This window comes from Clarias gariepinus, chromosome 5 (assembly GCF_024256425.1).
Source record: "Clarias gariepinus isolate MV-2021 ecotype Netherlands chromosome 5, CGAR_prim_01v2, whole genome shotgun sequence".
Lineage (NCBI taxonomy): Eukaryota > Metazoa > Chordata > Actinopteri > Siluriformes > Clariidae > Clarias > Clarias gariepinus.
In genome coordinates, this window is record NC_071104.1 from 35,885,135 (window position 1) to 35,903,788 (window position 18,654).

At 41.7% G+C, this 18,654-nt stretch overlaps 1 long non-coding RNA gene across 1 annotated transcript; it reads left to right on the top strand.

Moving 5' to 3' along the window:
• The first annotated feature begins 1,548 nt into the window (after positions 1-1,548).
• Positions 1,549-13,850, top strand: LOC128524578 (uncharacterized). Its single transcript, XR_008360543.1, has 3 exons — positions 1,549-1,630; positions 1,789-1,853; positions 13,596-13,850. It is a non-coding gene; the product is annotated as an uncharacterized LOC128524578 (long non-coding RNA).
• Positions 13,851-18,654: the final 4,804 nt, after the last annotated feature.

Genomic DNA, 18,654 nt, shown 5'->3' on the forward strand with positions numbered 1-18,654 from the left:
AAGAACGAATCGTTCATGAACAACCCATCACTAATATATATGCCACAGCTGTATATGGCAGCTGAAGGATTTTAAAGTTTGTGGTGGACTTTATGTAAATTTTGCCTATTGTGCTTTACCACCGACAAACACACTAAATCTTAAACAATCACTGCAGTTGGCCAGAATAATAGTTACACTAATATTAAGCTATGATATGTAGCCTAAATATTATAAGGAATAAACTGTAGTTTTGCACATCAGTACTAACATTACACACACCTGCCTAAGAGAAATGAACAATTAAGTGGTGTGTGTGTGTGTGTGAGAGACAGGCGAACAGGAAACAGTCAGTGAACTACAGCTGCATTGTGGAGAACAGACCAGTGAGGTAACACAGCATAATATACACAACACTGTGTGTACTGTATGTGTGTGTGAGAGATATCATGCTGTGAGTTGGTTGGTGTGTGTTGTTTCTCTGCAGGTTCTGAACTGCACGGACAAGCTGATTACATTCATCATTCATTTTTGTATTTATTTGTTTGTTTAAACTTCAATTCATTTAGTGTCTAGTATTTGTATTGCATTCCCACTGTGATTTACATCTTCTTACCATCATCCCATCTTCTAAACAGCTTGTATACGTTGGAATAAAATGATGTTTCTCCAGGACCACTGTCTAACACACAAAATACAAAACACACAACAGTGTGTTGGAAAATAAATAAACAAAAAACAGGGTGTGTTGCACCCTTGCCTTCATCTGGCAGTTTGGCTCTCTTCAGCCTCTGTACTTAGTGGAGGTGCTGCTGTGCTTTCTTGGATCAGCAGATGTTGTTAAAAGTCAACAGGACATACAGCAAGCATGATAGAGTACAGCAGTGGAGAAAACATAATGAAGTTCCCCTCAATAAGTTGCCCCCACTGTACAGCAGATACAACATTTAGGCATTTTGGCAGACGCTCGTATCCAGAGATATTGTATAAATACATTAATGCACCTTCCAATTTGCCACAACATTAAAGCAAATGTGACTGAGTGTACTGTACAGCGTCTGCATAATGGGGCAAACCCAATAAAGTGCCCTCTCAGATGCTCTCATAGTGGAGCAAACACGATAAAGTGACCTCTAAGATGCCTCCATAGTGGAACAACACAATATCTTCCCCTGTAATGTGCCCCAACAGTACAGATACAGTAACACAGTGTCTCTGGTTTAAATCTGGTATGTTTCATGCTAATGCTAACGGCTATGTGCCAAGAGCACAGTCTTTGTTTCTGGCATTTCTTTCATAGAATCTTCTTTTACTTGTCTTCTAGGACAAAGGTGAAGAGGTCATCCTGTTGCTCCTGCTTCAGCTCCTAAAACACAACCATAAAGGAAGTGGTCCAGTTTAGACTTGAGGGCTTAAAGTTCATTGCAGACATTTTACAGTGACAGCTGATTATAATTTGCACAAACAATTATGTAAAAAAAAATCCTTTCTTTTGTGCGCCTCTAAATAGTCTTATAGTTTTATCTTAAATCTTTATCTGCATACATTTGTCCTCACACATGACAGTCCCAGGGAGCAGTCCATGCAAAATCTTCACTGAGCCTTGCAGATTAAGAGTACTCTGTGTGCACGAAATTGGCGAAGGACAAAGGTATTAATACTCTGCAAATTATTTACAATTCACTTCTACATGCTCAGACACTTTTAAAGACTACCAAAAAAAAAAAGGATTCCTGAGAGTAGTTAAGGACTGTGCAAGAAAGCTGATTTGTGGCAACTCAACTCTCTCTCCTTTCCTTCTTGCTCCAGCTCATCAGATTTCTCCATTGGGATGCTGTGATCCTGTTTCTCTTGCAGAAACCCCTGAAAGACAGGTAAAAAAAAAAACTCTTTATATGTGTACCTATACATTGTTATTAAAGCTTTTCCCAATTACCAATTAATAATAATTAAATCCTTCATTGGTTGTAATATAAAAGTAGCAGACAGAAACAGACTGGGTAAGGTCATTAAAAGGGCCGGTTCTGTCCTGAGCTTGGATCTAAACTCTGTTGATGTTGTGGCAAGGAGGAGCATTCTGTCCAAAATACACACAATCTTGAACAATTCTTCTCACCCGCTATACAGAGTTCTCTCCGACCAAAGGAGCAATTTCAGCCAGAGACTGATCATGACCAGGTGTTTTACAAAGCGCCACAGAAGATCTTTTTTCTCAATGGCCATAAAATTATATAACTCTTCTCTGTAACGTTTTAACTATGGGACAGGGACTGTCAATAATTTCTGTTCAATAATATTTTATGACACTACTGTTCCCACAACCCAAGTTCCATTATCTTGCAATATCTGATTAAAATACATTTGTGCAATTATTTCTTTTCATTTACACTGCATTTCAAGTGCAATATGTAACTTAATTGAGTGCTATATTTAATTCTATTCTATTTCTAATTATTGTTATTTTTTTAATAAGTGCCCCTATTATGCCATTTTAAAGGTTGCTACTATTGCTTAATATGAGTTTTTTAAAACAGGTTTACATGTATGCAAGGTCAAAAAACACTAGTTTTCTCCAAAATAGATTTAATTTTACACCATTTTTAAATGATTCGTAAACAACTTGTGTGAAGCAATTCGAAGATTCAGTCTGAGATTCTGTCTAAACCCCTCCTTTCCGTGAACCATCACTGCTGTGATTGATCAGATGATTTATGATCTATGACTGGTCAACCGCTACAGCGTGTGTCGGAAAACACGCTACAGCGTGTGTCGGAAAACGAAACGCCCATTAATATAACTGAATGACAGCTCTGGAGACCCGTCAATACATAGAAAAAATGGCATCGGTTATAACGTGTACCGACCAGCTAATTTTATATTAACTGTGGCTACAAAAATCGAGACGTCTTTTATCTTTGTGTCGGTGTTGCGTTAAAAGGCCGGTGAGCAGAAAGGACAAACACAAACAATTAGATAAAGCAAACATGTATTATACAAAACTAAATAAGGTAAACGAAAAACGTGCACCACAACCAAACAAAGATATAAACAATATTTACAAACTATATATAATAAACAGTATGTGTATATGAACGCGAGTAAGTGGAACATGTCAGAAGTCTGTGTTTATTGTATGTGTGTTATCAGAAAAAATCTTTGAAAGGAAATGATCTACAGCAATCTCTCCTTCTCTCGTCTAAACAAATAATGACAGCCCTGGCCCACCATTACTACTAGGCAGACATTATGCAAATATGTGACATGGATCCATAACAGAGAAAAAACAGATTTGCTAACGACTCGTTTAGGCGAATCTGAGCAGACTCTTTTTTTTTTAAATGACAAAAACTTAATTTCTTGTGCACTGTCAGCGTCACAGATAGTTTATGTTCACATACAGCTACATGACACACTGCATGAAAGATCATATTTGAAAAAGCATAATAGTGGCACTTAAAATTTTATTTCTTCAATTTTATTTTTTCCTGTCTAATCTAATTATTTCCTTTCTTCCCGGTAAATTAATCAAAGCAACTGTATCACCAAGACAAAGCAATTTCCCTCTGGAAGTAAATTAAATAAAGTTCTGTGAATCAATCTCATACTTTTTCACATCAAATCAATCTATTAATATTTACATTACATTACGGCACAGCTTTTCTCATGCTTCTGACCTGCTTCTTGAGTATATTACTGAGTCTTTTCTGCAATTTATTTACCAAGGCCTGCAGTGTTTCAGCTTTTTTCATCACAGATTTCTTGTGATATAGCTTGCATTCTCACTCAAGGATAAATAGTTGTATATTAATAATTCCATCTAACAGGAACCACATGATTAACAATATAAATATTTTAAATGAACTGAATACTACTTTATCCCTTTGTTAAATGAATGCAGGCAAGTGTTTTGTTTGGCTGGAATGAGAGACCAATCATCTATGCTCAGGTTGTACATGTTTCTCTTGTGCATTGATTTAAAATCAAATAAAAAGATGTGCTTGTAATCCCTAATAGTACGTAAGTATGTTATATAATTCTAAAACTATATACAAGTGAGTTGAAAATTATATACACAGTGCCTGTATAATTTATTTTTATTCCCTCTTTTTTAAACCAATCTCCTTGCTTTTCAATACACTGTCAATCGGTCAACAAGATTTTGTATTCTCTCATTAAAAATGTTTTAGGCTGGGCTGCAAGGCACTAATGCACCGCAGAAGTAAATCTTCATCGTTGCAGGGCTGCATTTAGGGGACCAAACATATGTAAGTCCTATAAAGCGAGATTAGTACTCTTTTTGCAGTGTCGACAATAAACGTCTCACTGTAACAAGCACTGTTAATTGTTCTTCCTTTTTCCTGATAATATTCCAATACTGGCCCTTAAGAATCCCAGGAAACTAAGTAAGTAAACATCAATTTTTCAGCTGATTGCTGACTTTCGAACATTTTCTTAGTCAGCCATTGATAATGTTTCTGTTCCATACTCTGCGGTTTACTCTATGGCTGATGGACCATCAGGTGCATCAGTAATAATTCTCTTGAAGAAACTTTTACCTTCTACAAATTTTGATTGCAGATTTCCAAATTCTTTAGTTTATGCTCGTTCATGAGTCATTTTGGCACCAGGTACACCCTCAGACCACAAAAACACAAGTTGCTGCCCGCTGCTCTTCTTTTATGCAAATCAAAAGTGAGATGTCCATTTTTTCTTGCACCACAGTTACAAATGAACAGACATAACATGTTCACACCTGCACAGCAGTGACTAGGGAGAAACTAGCCTTTAATGGAAAGCACTGATAAGACAGAGCAGCTGACAGAAGTTTTAATATGACCACAGTGCAGATCATTTTTGACTTACCTTCGTATTAATAAAAAAAATATTCATAGGGATCTGTAAATCATATTAAGTTGTGTCTAAGGATCAACGAATATGATCAACCTTAATTATTTAGTATGGAGCTGCATGGAGTGCATTTTATTGATTATCAGACTCTACAGAGTGGTTTTGAAAAATGAACAGATGGTCTCCCGTTAGCTTCTGTCTGCTCATCGCATGTGATTAACGTTCTCCAAGCCCATTCTGTATAATAAATGTGGCCTTAAAAGTGTGTTTGAAGCTACTTCAACTCTTCTGATGTTCTGGAATAAAATCAAGGCAGAATATTATGAAATCTTCAACAAAAACCCTCAAAATTTCAATAATCTATCTTTGTGAGACAGGGTCGTCTGCAATGACAGCAACAAAAACAAAATTTTGGGGCAGACTGGACATAAGGAATACCCAAGTCAAGTCGCTTTTATTGTCACATCACGTTTGTCATGCACACTCGGAACGCGGAAGTATAAAAGGAGTAAACAAACCATAGCATCTTGCTCAGTCATTGAGTTCAGCCCATGTCGGTTCTGGCTTTCCATCCATCAATTCGTGAGTACTCACTTTATTGGGTTTTGCTTTCTGATTTTGAGTGTGTGTTTATAGGACGCGGGTTAAATTTGTGTTTTTCCCTTGCTCCCCTTTTGTGAGAGTCCTTAAACTAAATCGCGTGGCTATCTTGCCTATTCGCTACATTGGGCTAATCGCTAAAGCTAAGTCATCTGGTCGCCCAGGTTAGTTCACCCTGACAACGTTACTGGTACACTGGTACCTTACACGTGAGTGAAATTCTTATGTGCAAGCTACACAAGCAATAGTGGTATACAATTATAAGAATAAATATACATTTGGATAATACAGTAGTAAAATATTGTGCAAGTGTTATTATATATATATATATATATATATATATATATATATATATATATATATATATATATATAAAATTTAAAAAAGAAAAAAGGGAGCATAAGTATACACATATACACATACAGAATATACACACATATACACGTCTATATATATATACAAATATATCTACATATGCACATACACACATATGCATACATGTATATACCCATACACACACGATTGTGGGAGTGTGTCTACTTGTGTATAATGTATAAGGAATGTCCGCAATGAATGTTGTGCAAAAAGGCAATTATGTGCAGTATGGAGTGCATAAAGTGGCTTAGTGACTATAAAGTGACAGTGTGAAAGTGACAGTGTAGTGTCAGTGGAGACCTATTGGTCAGTGTTCAGTAGTCTGATGGCCTGATGATAAAAGCTGATGCTTCCATACCTCCTGCCTGAGGGGAGCAGTTTGAATAGGTGGTTACTGGGGTGACTGGAGTCTTTGATGATCCTCCTCACTTTCCTCAGGCACCGCTTCCTGTAGATGTCCTGGAGGGAGGGAAGCTCACCTCCAATTATCCTTTCGGAACACCGCACCACTCTCTGCAGAGCTTTGCGGTTGTAGGCGGTGCTGTTTCCGTACCAGGTCGTGATGGATCCAGTGAGGATGCTCTCGAGGGCACAGCGGTAGAAGGACCTAAGTATGCGGGGGCTCATGCCAAATCTCTTTACTCTCCTGAGAAAGAAGAGTCGCTGCTGCGCCTTCTTTACTGTTTTGTCAGTATGAACTGACCATGTGAGATCCTCTGCTATTTGGACACCCAGGAAGCGGAAGCTGCTCACTCTCTCCCCAGCAGCGCCGTTGATGATGATGGGGGAATGTGCACCCCTACACCTCCGGAAGTCCACTATCAACTCTTTGGTCTTCCCGACATTGAGGAAGAGATGATTCTCCTGGCACCAATGTGTCAGGGCACTGACCTCCTCCCTGTATGCCGTCTCATCACCGTTGGTGATAAGACCCACCACTGTTGTGTCGTCCGCAAACTTCACAACGATGTTGGAGCTGCTAGTGGCCGTGCAGTCGTATGTGTAGAGTAAGTACAGTAGAGGGCTCAGTACACACCCTTGTGGAGCACCTGTGTTTATTTTGACAGGGGATGAGGTGATACTGCCCAGTCTGACCATCTGGCGTCTGTCGGACAGTAAGTTGAGAATCCAGCTGCAGAGAGAGCTGCTTAATCCTAGATCTTGTAGTTTCCTGTCCAGCTTTGAGGGAATGATGGTGTTGAATGCAGAGCTATAATCTACTAGCAGCATTTTCACATACGAATCTTTCTTCTCCAGGTGGGTGAGGGCAGTATGTAAAGTCAGGGCTATGGCGTCATCAGTGGACCTATTGTGGCGGTATGCAAATTGTAGAGGGTTCAGTGAGTCCGGCAGCGCAGAGCAGATGAAGTTCCTGAACAGCCTTTCAAAGCATTTGCTCACGATGGGGGTCAGGGCTACTGGTCGCCAGTCGTTCAGGGATGTGATGGTGGAGAATTTGGGTACAGGGACGATGGTGGCCATCTTGAAGCAGGCTGGGACTACAGACAGAGAGAGGGAGAGGTTGAAGATGTTCATGAACACTCCAGCCAGCTGAGCCGCATGATTTAAGGACACAGCCGGGGATTCCGTCAGGACCAGCGGCTTTGCATGCGTTCACCTGTCTGAAGCACTTCCTTACATCCTCTTCAGACACCGTGTGCGCACTGACGTCATCCATGATGCGTTCGCTGTGCAGTCTCGTGTTGTTTCCTGTGTCGAATCTAGCGTAAAATACGTTTAGATCCTCACACATAGAGCCCGTGGTCTGCGGTGTGCTGGTTTTCTCTCTGAAGTCCATAATTGTATTCAGTCCCTGCCACATTCTTCTAGGATCATCAAATTGTTGTTCCACTTTGTCCCTGTACTCACGTTTCGCAGACTTAATAGTCTTCCGAAGTTGATAGGTGGCGTGTTTATATTCCAATGTGTTAGCAGAGGCAAAGGCAGAGTTTGGTGCTGCCAGTGCCGTGCGAACATCACTGTTTATCCATGGTTTCTGGTTTGGATAAATTTTTACTGTTTTGGATGGAACAACGTCATCTACACATTTCCTTAAATGCTGTCTGCAGCCATTTGAAACATTTCCCAGTCCACGTGATCAAAACAGTCCTGTAACATGGAATCTGAATGGTCCGACCAACAGTGCACCGTCCTTAGGGTTGGAGCTTCCTGTTTCAGCTTCTGCCTATAGGCAGGCAGAAGCAGAATGGAGCGATGATCTGATTGGCCGAAAGGGGCGCGGGGGAGGGCTCGCGGAGTCCGGTATCTTGTCCGGCAACCAGGTTTCTGTAAGGCAGATCACGCAGCAGTCCCGCGTCTCCCGCTGGAAGGAGATTCGTGCCCAAAGTTCACAAAGCTTGTTCTCCAGAGACTGTACGTTTGCTAGTAATAAGCTGGGGAGCGGTGGTCTGTTACTGCGCTGTCTTATTCGAACCAAAACGCCGGATCTTCTACCTCTATGCCGGCGTTTGCAGGTTCCAGGGATCCAGGACAAAGGCGTCTCGGACGAGATGAATGGGGGATTTGTGAATGGAGGATCTGTGTTCCAAAACTTGAACTCCGGAAAACGGTAAGAAAGTCCTGCTCTTATATCCAGTAATGTTTGGCGATCGTAAACAAAAAGACATAACGTGTTACTAGTAATAAAATAAAATAAAAATAGAATTAGATACCAAAAACCACTATTTACTCCCCTTGCAGGGAATGAACTAATTTCACTCATCTCTTCTGCAAATTCATCAACCTGTATATTAGATCCTGTACCGACACATTTTCTTAAACAGATAGTACCAGCAATAACAGAACCCCTGTTGAGAATAATTAATTCTTCACTCAGCATTGGTTATGTTCCAAAATCTTTTAAATTAGCAGTTATCAAACCAATAATTAAGAAACCTGACCTCGACCCCTGTCAGCTGTCCAGTTACAGGCCGATATCAAACCTCCCCTTTATCTCTAAGATTCTGGAAAAGATAGTAGCGGAGCAGCTATGCTCATATATACATAGAAATGGCATACATGAACTGTATCAGTCAGGATTTAGGCCTCATCACAGTACAGAGACAGCACTCGTTAAAGTAGTAAATGACATTCTATTGGCCTCTGATCAGGGTTGTGTAACTATGCTTGTAATACTTGACCTCAGTGCAGCTTTTGACACCGTTGATCACGCTATTCTTCTTCACAGATTAGAAAATGTAGTAGGAATTAAGGGTACAGCCCTCTCCTGGCTCAGATCCTATCTGACCCATCGTTATCATTATGTAGACTTAAATGGTGATTATTCTGCATGTTCTCTAGTGGAGTTTGGCGTTCCGCAGGGTTCGGTTTTAGGTCCACTGCTTTTTTCCCTTTACATGCTTCCTCTGGGCAACATAATCCGTAAGCATGGTATTAGTTTTCATTGTTATGCTGACGATACACAGTTATATGTCTCAGCAAAGCCTGATGAGAAAAAACAGCTTACTAAAGTTGAGCAATGTGTGCAGGACATAAGAAATTGGATGCTAATTAACTTCCTTCTGCTAAATCCGGATAAGACAGAAGTTCTAGTCATAGGACCGCATACAGCTAGGAGTAAAATTTTAGATCACACCGTAACTTTAGATGGCCTTTCTGTTCCATCAAATGCAACAGTGAAAGACCTTGGTGTGATCATTGATTCCAGCCTTTCATTTGAAGCACATGTAGATAATATTACCAGGATAGCATTCTTTCACCTCAGAAATATTGCCAGGATAAGAAATTTATTGTCGCTAAACGACGCAGAAAAACTAGTTCATGCTTTAATCACCTCTAGGTTGGACTATTGTAATCCTTACTGTCTGGTTGTTCATCTAGATGCATAAATAAGCTTCAGCTAGTCCAGAATGCAGCAGCGAGAGTCCTCACTAGAACCAGAAGATATGAGCACATCACCCCTATCTTATCTTCACTCCATTGGCTCCCTGTGAAATTTCGCATTGATTTTAAAATACTACTCTTGACATATAAAGCATTAAATGGTCTCGCGCCGCAGTACCTGAGCGAACTGCTAGTGTCTTACGATCCGCCACGCCTACTTCGATCAAAGGATGCAGGCTGCTTGTCAGTACCGCGTATTATAAAAAATACAGCTGGGGGCAGAGCTTTTTCTTATAAAGCCCCAAAATTATGGAATAGTCTTCCAAATAGTGTTTGGGACTCAGACACAGTCTCAGTGTTTAAGTCCAGGCTAAAAACCTATTTATTTAGCCAAGCATTTTTATAAATAGATTTGCCATAGGTAAAGGAGCAGATCTGGGGGACTAATGGACGTAGAGTATTATGGTGAACTGGTATGTTTGGATGCTGTCTTCCTCACTCTCATTGATCACTCAGGTTTGCTGACGGTAAGGTGATTGTTTGCTTTACATGTCAGGAAGCCCTCATGTCTGTGTTTCCTTCTGGCTCTCCCTTTTAGTTATGCTGTCATAGTTAGTCCTGCCGGAGTCTCTGCTTGCACTCTACAGTTAATATACATTCACATTATACATTGTGTGACTGTGACCATACCTAACTGCCATCTCTCCTCTTCTTCTCTTCCCCCCCTCTTTCTTCTCTCCTCCTGTCTCCCCTTTTCACTCTCTCTCTCTCTGTCGAGCTACACATGTCGTTCCTGAGCTGCCAGTGATCCAGACTCCCTCTGCCCTCCGGACCTGTCTGACCCATTCTGGTGCCCCGCTTCTGGCTGAAGATCTCGTCACATGGATGCCCGTGTGTCTCTCTGGGATGCGTCTGGTGTCTGGGGATGGTTCTCTCTACCTAGAAGACGGTTCTGGCCTTGACTGGTGTTGGCACCTGTTTCTCTGGGGACTTGACAGTTCGATAGTTCATGACTGGAACTTCTTACAAGTCTACCTGGGTCTTCAATAACTACCTGGACTCCATATTAACATCAATTAACAGCAGCTATTATAGCTGAACTGCCTCCCACCCTACACACTGTATAAATGCAGATCATTTACTGCTTTCTGTTTCACCCAAATGAGGATGGGTTCCCTGTTGAGTCTGGTTCCTCTCAAGGTTTCTTCCTATTACCGTCTCAGGGAGTTTTTCCTTGCCACTGTCGCCCTCGGCTTGCTCACCAGGGACAAACTGACCATTTTGATTCATACAAATTCACATTTCATACAAACTTTAATAATTTTTTTGACTGTGTAAAGCTGCTTTGCGGCAATGAAAATTGCTAAAAGCGCTATACAAATAAAATTGAATTGAATTGAATTGAACTATTGCTTGAGGGAGCTCGCGACGAGGCAGCCATACTCGGCGCCATCTTGGATCCATTACTGTACCCCCATCACTTCTGGATGGGAACACCTCATCACAGAAAAACAAGTTCAGAGCTTACACAGATTCTTTGTTATGAGAGCGTGCTGGCCAGTCCGCGGAAAACGGTCTGGCATAAAATCGGTCCTTGGTGCAAAAAGGTTGGAAACCACTGCTGTAGACTCATTAACACGGATGTTAACCAGTTCAGATAATGCCATCAAATCTCTGGCTGTCACTCTGGGTCATTTCTTTACCTCATTGATGAGCATTTGTTGTGCTGTTTGGATCATTTTGACTGGGCGCTGTGGGAAATTGTATTAAATTTCAATTATATTTTAGGGATTTAGTAAGCTCTATAATATATACTCTAAGTAAGCCAATGTCTTGTTTAAAAAAGTTTTAATGTCCAATACCCAGAAGACCTCTGAAAGAGCAGGCCGTCTGTTCTTCTTTTGCATCAGAGAAAAACACAGGCCGTGCAGACACTCAGTTTGGGGCAGTAAAGGAATACATACACTGAAAAAAATAAATCTGAGATGTTGTAAATGTAGCATGATTAAATCTGTGTAATCAACAATAAATAATCAAGTTTGTACGTTTACATAAATATATCAAAGTTAGAAATTAACCTAAATTTGTTAAGAACACAAGACAATGTGCATTTTTTCCTTAACATATTTTTTTTTACGTAATCCCTGACAATTGTGCAAAAGTGCACACACACAATAAGCAATAATCTTGTTCATTTTACTCTGTTTAAATAAAACTGCCTACCCATGGAAAAAGCATGGGAAACCCTGTATCAAATTAAAAGTGTACCAAAGCCTCATTGCGGTAGGAAATAACTCTTTGGAGCATTCTGTTCACCTCGTGGGCAAAAAGTTTTACCAAGCAGAAGACGACCTGTGGATTCCGGAACAAGTGCACTTTAAAGGAACTGTGGATGTTCAGGAGTGTATGCACGGGTTGTATTTTCTACCCAAACGCTGGGTTGCCTCTGTTGGGTCATTTTCTGGGTTATTTAGTAATAAAACTGCTGGGTTGAAGTTTGCTTGGCCCCTCCCCCAAAGTTCACCAGTGTATTCAGCGGCTGTCAGTCAGCTTTGTGTGTCTCTTGAGCTCCCACACCGCTGATGACGGTTCATTTAAGGGAAAATGACGTTAAATACAAGGTCTGTATACACATGTTCACTCACCTAAGTCAGATATGACTGAAAAATTATCACTATATGTAACATTTATCACTGGTACCGTGTTAAGGTTACACTTAAACTTTCAGGCTGGTCTGAGGTAAGATTATTTAGCTGACAATAGCTGCTAGTTAGCCAAAGAACCCCACCTGTGTGTGAAAGAAACAGATAAGATGTCTGAGCTTTTAAGCTTTCTTTGTAAAATGTTTGCAGAGTGACGAAGATGGTGAAGTGATGAATGAACGCTTAACTGTTACCTGTAGTGCTAGCATGACGCAGGCATTTGAATGACGACTGCTGTGTTCGCTATTACACCCAACAACTGTACACCACACTCGCTTAAGCGACATTTTGCTCCAGCGGCGAAAAACAAGCCGATAGCTTTTTTCCCACTCGGGGCAGGTCTTTGCTAAAACACCAGTGTCAATCAACTATAGTAGGAGAGGCCTCTGTCGGTGTGGCGTCATATTGACAGGCATTTGAGATTGGCCTGATTTTAAAAGGGGCATGTTATTTTAATAAATGAAAAGAAAATCACTGGGCAGCTCTCATTGTAGAGTGGTTGTGTACACACTCTCCTAACACACATTTCAGTCCAAACAGCTTGAAAAAGTGCATGTAGGCCCGTATGACCCCTTTAAAACTTCATTAATCTCACTGCTTGAGACAATAAAATGCTGGGGTGTTACAAAACACTGATCTTCTCAAAAATATGCAGACCTGCTAACCCTCCCGTTTTTTACTAGCTAGTAATTTACTCCGCGGTCAAATTTCTTCCATGTTTCTCCCGAGTTAAACCAATATTTTACACCTTTCCCCATTTGGCAAGTATGCAAATTTATCACCAGTAATTGCATGTAAACTAACCAGATAGCCCTCTTTAACCAAAGTTGCTTGTGACTCAGGCTAAATTAACTATCAGTCAACGTGCCAACCACAGAAAAAAAGTACCACCACTAAACAGGTAACTACTAGATGGAAGTATTAATATTTTGGTGATTGTAATGTTCCAGTATGACCCCAGCTATGACATTTTTTCGGTAATTATCTTAAAATCAACTCAGACCACAAGATCAACTAGTCTGACATAAAGAGCTGTATCCTAAAAGCCATGCTTATTTTGCTCTTTTATTTTTGGTAATAGCTGTCTCTATGTGTTTGTTTCAGGTTACCTATACCCTATCTTAATGGACAGCTTTGTCATTTTTTATTTAGTATCAATCCTATTACACACTAAATTAATAGTCTTATTCAGTTTAATCTTTGCTATTCAACAAAATTTTTACTTTCTTTCATTTTTTTGTTTCTAAGGTTGGAACCAACATGGTGGAAGTGTCAAGGCCAAACCCCTACATCCTGACGTTGGGAGATAATGACCAGCGCTGCGCTCAGGCATTCGTCATTCTGGTGGGACATGCTCTGGAGCAATACACACTACTTGGGGCGGTTGATGTGTGCTTCAAGGCATTTTATATTTTTGACATTAACTATCCAAAGCAGTGTGCTCCTGTATAGGACTTTTTGTAATGTTGCTATGAAATAGCGAGGCCTACTTGAAAAGTCATAGACAGTGTTTATATGTTAAAATGAGACCAGGGCTGGATAGTTTTGTTCTGCAGAAAGGATATCTAATGTCACAGAGAGATCCTGCTCTGTAGAAGCTGCCTCAGCCTATTTGTGCAAATACTCCATTCTGCCGTTGTGAGTAATAGTATGGTAATGATGTCGCTGTTGATTATCTGTTCTCATGCTTTTGAAAAATAAATATTTTTTCGAAGAATATTTAATAGGATGTTGTTTATTGCATATATGTATGGTTTGCCAAACTTGAAAGTTTTTTTGTAAGAGACCAGTATATCAAAGTAATTTAACTGTTTAATACACATGTTTTTTTTTTTGTTTTTTTTTACACATTCACTATAAACAAATAACCCATTTTGCTGGGTTAAATTAACCCAGCATTATGGTTAAATATGACCTAGCATTTGGGTTGAATATTTAACCTATCTTGCTGGGTTAAACAAATAACCCATTTTGCTGGGTTAAATTGACCCAGCATGTAGTTAGTCCAATATTTACCCAGCAGCTGGGTTAAAAACAACCCAGACTGGAGATTTAGAAATACCATAAAAAAAAGAGAGTTGCAATAGTCAAGGCGGGTTGTAATGAAAGCATGAATGGCCATCTCTAGAGTCTTATCAGTGAGAAAAGGTTTAATTTTTGAGAGCGTATGGAGCTGATAAAAACTAGATTCAATCAAAGTAGAGATTTGTTCATCAAGTTTTAGTGTATCATCTAACAGGAAACCTAAATACCGAACCTGAGAGGATCTAAAGGCTGATAGAGGACCCAGATCAAGATCAGGGGCCTTCATGTGTTCCGAAGGGCTCAAGACTATCACCCCAGTTTTCTTTTCATTAAGGAATAAAAATTTATGAGATAGATTCCAAGATTTAACTTCATCTAAACAGGATAACAAAGTAGTCATGGCCACACCATCATTTTTCTTAAAAGGTAAGTAGATTTGCGTGTCGTCTGCTCTTGTTTGCACATTTGCACGTGCACTTTATGTTGTCTGTAAAAAGGAAAATAAAAAAAATAGGCCTCCTCTCTGGGTTAGCTAGTTAGTCTTTGTTAGTTTATGTTGTTAAATTTATGTTGTTAAAATTTTATGTTGTCAGGTCAATCTGTCTTGTCTCCGCTAGCCAGCTAACTAGGCCTATTATGTTGCATGTACAGTAGCATCTTGGTCCTGGAGAAACGTTGTTTCGTTTCACTGTGTACTAACTGTATATGGTTGAAGTGACAATAAAGCCTACTTGAACAGTCGGAAGTCTCTCAAGCGTCTGAGGTGGTAGAGACGCTGTCGGGCCTTTTTTACCACGGTGTTGACGTGACAGGACCATAACAGGTCCTGCGTGATGTGAACACTGAGGTATTTGAAGCTGTCCACTCTTTCCACTGGGCTTTGTTGATGACGGGGGTCTGGTAGTTCCTCTCCTGCTTAGTGCTGAAGTCCACTATCAACTTCTTTGTCTTACTAACGTTTAGAAGAAGGTTGTTCCTCTGGCACCAGTTCTCCAGATTCCTAATCTCCTTCAGGTAGGCCGTCTCGTTGTTATCAGAGATCAGGCCCACCACGACGGTGTCGTCAGCAAACTTAATGATGGTGGTGGAGCTGGTAGTGGCCACACAGTCATATGTGTACAAAAAGTACAGCAGGGGGCTCAGAACACACCCCTGGGGGGCTCCAGTGCTGAGAGTGATGGAGGCTGAGACATGTCCGCCCATCCTTACTGCCTGTGGTCTGCCAGTTAGGAAGTTGGAGATCCACTGATACATAGATGAGCTGAGTCCCAGGTGCTCCAGCTTGGTGGTGAGTGTGGAGGGAATTACATTTACATTTACATTTAGGCATTTGGCAGACGCTCTTATCCAGAGCGACTTACAAAAAGTGCTTTAATGTTTACAACATTGGATACATACTTACACTGGGTTAACTAGGTTAATAACTAAGTACCATTAGTCCAACACATCTGAGTTTTTTTTTTTTTTTTTCTCGGGGGTGGTTAGTCCAAGTACTGGAAAAACAGATGCGTCTTGAGTCGTCGTTTAAAGATAGTCGAAGTCTCTGATGAATTATGGTATTGAATGCAGAGCTGTAGTCGATGAAGAGCATTTTAACATAATTCCCCCTAGTATTCAAGTGAGTAAGTGATGTGTGGAGTAGATGAGAGATGGCATCGTCTGTGGAACGATTTGGACGGTAAGCGAACTGTAGGGGGTCCAGTGTGTCCGGTAGTGAAGAAATGATGAAGTCTCTGACCAGGCGTTCAAAGCACTTCATCACTACTGAGGTGAGGGCTACAGGGCGATAATCATTGAAAGAAGCAGGTTGAGGTTTCTTCGGGACAGGAACAATGATGGACTCTTTGAAGCATGTGAGATAAAGAGATGTTGAATATCTCAGTGAACATAGGTGCTAGCTGGTCTGCGCAGGCTCTGAGAATACGGCCTGAGATGCCATCTGGTCCTGCTGCTTTCCTGGTGTTCACTCTCTTGAAGGCTCTCCTCACGTCATGCTCGGTGATAATGAACGCGCTTCCGGTGCTGGCAGTGACTTCCTGCCTGCAGCCGTTAGCATTAGCATCGCTAGCGTCTTTAGCTGCAGCCTCGAAGCGAGCATAGAAAGTGTTCAGCTCATCTGCCAGAGTCACGTCCGCGTTTGTCATACCGGTTGTTGGTGTTTTATAGTCCGTAATTGTCCTTAATCCCTGCCACAGGCTCCTAGAGTCACTCTGTCTCTAGTTTCCTCCCATAGCGCTGCTTCGCCCCTTTCACCGCCTTCTGGACGCTGTATGACGCAGCCTTGTACGGTTCCATGTCCCCCGACGCGAGTCCCGTGTTGTAGGCAGCGGTGCGAGATTTCAGAGCGTCGCGGATGGTTTTATCCACCCACGGCTTCTGGTTGGGAAATGTTTTAATAGTATTTTTTTCCACGGTATCATCCGCTAGTTTCCCGATGAATCCCACAACCGCTTCCGTAAACACGCTGACGTCATCATCGGAGCTGTTTCTGAACATGTCCCAGTCTGCGTCATCGAGTGCGTCCTGTAACGCGGCCACCGATTGGTCCGTCCAGCACGCGACCTCCCTCTGAACCGGAACTTCCTGTTTCAGCCTTTGTTTGTATTTTGCATGAGGAAGATGGCGGCGTGGGCAGATTTACTAAACGGTGGACGAGATTGTGCCTTGTAGCCGTCCTTGACAGTTGTATAGCAGTGGTCCAGTGTCCTTTCGCCCCTGGTGGGGCAAGTGATATGCTGATAAAAGTTTGGCGTCCCGGTGTTGTGTTTGGTGCTGTGTGAGTGCCTCATGCAGCTCGCATAAGGCAGTGTCCGTGTCTGCTTGTGGTGGAATATAAATGGCGCTGATTATGACCGATGTAAACTCCCGAGGTAGATAAAAAGGACGACACATGATGGAGGAACAATGCTCGCGCTGTTGCAACAGCTGCTGTTCACCATTAAACACACGCCGCCTCCCCTTGACTTCCCCGAGTCCCGTGTCCTGTCCATGCGGTGAACCGAGAGAACCTCGACCGGCTGGATGGCGTAGTTCGGCACCGCTGGGTTCAGCCATGTCTCGGTAAAGCAGAGAAGATTGCAGTCCCGAATGTCTCTCTGGAACTTTATCCTGGCCCTGAGGTCATCGAGCTTGTTTTCCAGTGACTGGACGTTGGCAAACAGGATGCTAGGCAGAGGTGTGCGGTGTGCACGGGTTCTCAGCCTGTTCCTGACGCCGGCTCGTTTCCCTCGGGGCCGCCGCTTCCCGTCGCGTCCTTTGTTTTCCCTCAGGATCTCACTCGGCCAGCTCGGATCCGGGGTTAAAAACGTCGAATTGTGAGTACATTGTAGACCAATAGAAACAAGAGTGTCTCTATCATAACTAATGTACTCCATGGTGGTAATTTGACTGGTTTTAAAACGAAACAAAAACAAAGAAAAGGTGGTCGGAGCAGTCGTGACGGCAGCCGACCTCACCGGCACCATCTTCCAAGAAGCTTTCAAGAAGCTTCCAAGACCTTGTGATATCCCTGGACAACAATTAAATCACTCCTTCAACCACTGCCCGCAATCTTGGGGTAACCATGGACAATCATCTGTCATTTTCCCCACACATCGCTAACCTTACTCGCTCTTGTAGATTCCTTCTTTACAATATCAGAAGAATTCGCTAATTTCTTTCTTCACAGGCTACTCAGGTGTTAGTTCAGTCCCTTGTTATTTCAAGACTGGACTACTGCACTGGACAACTCACTCCTGGCAGGCCTGCCTCTGTCCACAATTCGTCCTCTGCAACTGATCCAGAATGTAGCAGCACATCTTGTTTTTAACCTTCCCAAGTTCTCCCACACCACACCACTCCTCATCTCCCTGCACTGGCTTTCTGTAGCTGCCCGCATCAAATTCAAAAAGCTGATGCTTGCCTACAAAGCTAAAAATGGCCCAGCACCCACTTACATCTCTGCTCTAATCACACCACGCACTGCACCACATTCCCTCTGATCCTCCAGCACTGCTCGCCTCATCCCACCATCTCTCAAGGATCTAGGGCAGCATTCATCCAGGCTCTTTTCCGTTCTGGCACCTAGGTGGTGGAATGAACTTCCTCTAGATGTCCGTACAGCAGAGATTTTGAACGACGACTTTAGACACATCTGTTTCTCCAGTAGTTAGACTACTGAGCATGTTAATTAATAAACCGTGTGTGCGGATAAATAAAATTGAGTGCGCTAATATTTAATCAAGCATATTGATTGTTTTTCTGGTCTGGATTCAACATTCTGGACAGGAACTGGAAGAAGCAG